This window comes from Poecilia formosa, unplaced genomic scaffold (assembly GCF_000485575.1).
Source record: "Poecilia formosa unplaced genomic scaffold, Poecilia_formosa-5.1.2 Scaffold697, whole genome shotgun sequence".
NCBI classification, from domain to species: domain Eukaryota; kingdom Metazoa; phylum Chordata; class Actinopteri; order Cyprinodontiformes; family Poeciliidae; genus Poecilia; species Poecilia formosa.
The window spans coordinates 132667-135395 of record NW_006800636.1 but is presented as its reverse complement, the minus strand read 5'-3'; positions in this window follow the sequence as shown (position 1 = coordinate 135395).

Here is a 2729-nt window from a genome sequence, read left to right as displayed (position 1 = left end):
TTAAATTAAGTCAAAATATCCAAGGTGTGAAACGGATAATTAACCAATACAATTACCATTGAAATATAAATTTATAAACAGGCAATATAAGTAACACGTTTTCCAAAAACTGTCATTGCCATCCCCCAAAACATCGGCACCAGTTGTGACAGCTCTGAAACATCCTGGACACCAAACAGCAGCTCTAGTGGAGGCCAGGCTCAGCTGTTACAAAGGTGCCGTGATTAATTCAACGACGAAAGGAGTCGGCTGGATTATTCAGATGAACTTTAGTGAATAAATAGGATGAACGAATCATACAAAACGTGTAGGAATTCAGCTAACATAAGTATTTCTGCGGAAAAAAAAACTCTTATTAAATTCTGTCTTCTTCGTCTGTCTTGAAGTTCTTCTTCTATTAGTAATAAAGCATCATGGGATATGTAGTCCATTTGCCGAAGTCAGTGGAAACACTGACAGCTAGACCCGAAAACAGTGGCACTAATGGCAGGTGTCAGCGGAAGTGCCAGTACGAGGTGCCGAGGTCAGCCAAAGTCAGCCGAACGCAGTGGCAGCACTGGCAGCTAGACCCGAAAGCAGTGGCACTTGTAGCAGGTGTCACACCTGCCACCGGAAGTGCCATTAGTAGGTGCGGTGTCACGATTTGCGCTCGGCCCTGCTGCTATTGGCCCTCACAGCTTGTATGTCAGCTCTGAGCGTAGGAAACTCTTCAGACAGCGCACTCCTCATTTCCTCCCTTAATTTTAGAGATTTCCCCACGAATAGAGGATAAAATACCGGCTCTCATCTCCTCACTCATTCTGGAGCTCTTGGGTTGCGGGTCTTCGTCCTCTGGAGCATGCTCTGTGGTGTTAGCAGTTAGCTTCGCCGCAGTACCGTCGTACTTGAATTTACGGAGTTTATCCGCCATTTATCAAGAAATATCCACTGAAACAGATATTTGTATAGTCCAGAACCTTTGATAACCCAATTTAGGTTGCAGTTAGTAGCAATTGTGGAATTAGAACGAATATGTTAATAAACCTGCAGGAGCTCTGAAATATCCGTCTCCACTCCATTTTACTCATTCCAGTAGTTTTTGCAACTTTATTTCTAATATCTTCAATATGAGGCTTCCAGCTGAGTTTATTGTTTAATAATCCCTAAAAAATGTCTCATGAAGTCGATCACTTTCAACTTTACATGATATAGATCCGATTACCAGAGAAAACATAAACTTAGTTTTTTCTTCATTTAATGATAACTTATTGTAATCTAACCATGTTTTCTACTGTTTATATTTCATCCATATTTTTTCCAGAAAAAAATTAATTTGTATCGTCCAACATTATAAACTTCAAAATACTGGAATATTAAAAATATCGTTTAAATAAAGTATAAATAATTTACTGAGCCTTGAGGAAAANGCAGGTGTCACACCTGCCACCGGAAGTGCCATTAGTAGGTGCGGTGTCACGATTTGCGCTCGGCCCTGCTGCTATGATTTGAAGGTGAGTTATGTTTTTTCATAGGTAACATTTTTAACTGAATAAACATATATAATAATAAACATTTCCACATATCATCTCCGATATCAACGGACTCTCAGTTGCGCGATATGTCAGCTGTTTGGGATTCCCCTCCGTTCTTACTTCGCTGCGCTTTTTATTGGCTACCTGTCACATTCAACAGGTTGTATGGACCTTACCACAGGGTCCGTGTTTCATTGGCTAATGCCCATTTGACGTCACTGCGCAGCTATGTCGTGCTTGACAGTCTCACAAACAAAAGCTACAGTAGTAAACACATGCTAATGTAGATTGTGGACTAGCAGACCACAATCTACACAATCAAAGTTTTTGCGACAGAACTCCAAAGAATCTGTACAGGCGATGTCAGGTATCCTGATTGTATTTGTGGAGATAAAATTCACAGATTTCCCAAATCTGATACGGAATGCCTAGCTTGGATCAAAGCTTGTCCACGACCGCATTTGCAGCTCAACCGTCATAGGATCAATAAGAACAAAGGAGTGTGTGCTGGTGTAAGTATTATTACTTTGCTTTCTTTGTGTTTAGTGAATGGGGATATTTTGAGTGGCCCTGCGACAGAATGGCGACCTGTCCAGGGTGACCCCGTTAGCTAGAGATAGGCACCAGCACCTCCCGATCCCTTTTGAATTTTGAAGCTTGAAATATTGTAAGGTCTTAAGGAGGCCTATAATGTGTGAACAATGACCCCCAAGTCTGAAAAAAGTCAATAATAAACACATTCATTATGAAAACCTTTTAGCTAAGTACAGCATAATGGCAGTACCGATACAACTTCTACACCTTGAAGCCTGTCTGTTACAGTCTTACGTTGGCTGAACAGATCAATATGCAATGTGTACCGTATCTGACATACAGTAAAAGATTTCATTTTACCTGAAAAGGCTTTTTACGAAACTGTAATCATGTTAGCCACGCTAGCACCGAGTAACAGGCCTAGACACACTCAAACATTTGCCAACAACAGAAATCACTGATCCCAAAAGTAACCCTCAAAACCATGAATGCCCGACTTACCCAGTCTTGCAAGAACAACAGGCATCAGTGATCTTGTCCACAGTATATTTATGCTGAGGGTGTGAGGATCTGCTGTTTTCCTCATCGACCGGTAGCATTTAGCTGCGACGCGCACAATGTTGGAGGCATCGCGTGGCTCAAACACCTTGATGTCGTCCAAAAAAGATGACAAGAACTTGTTGG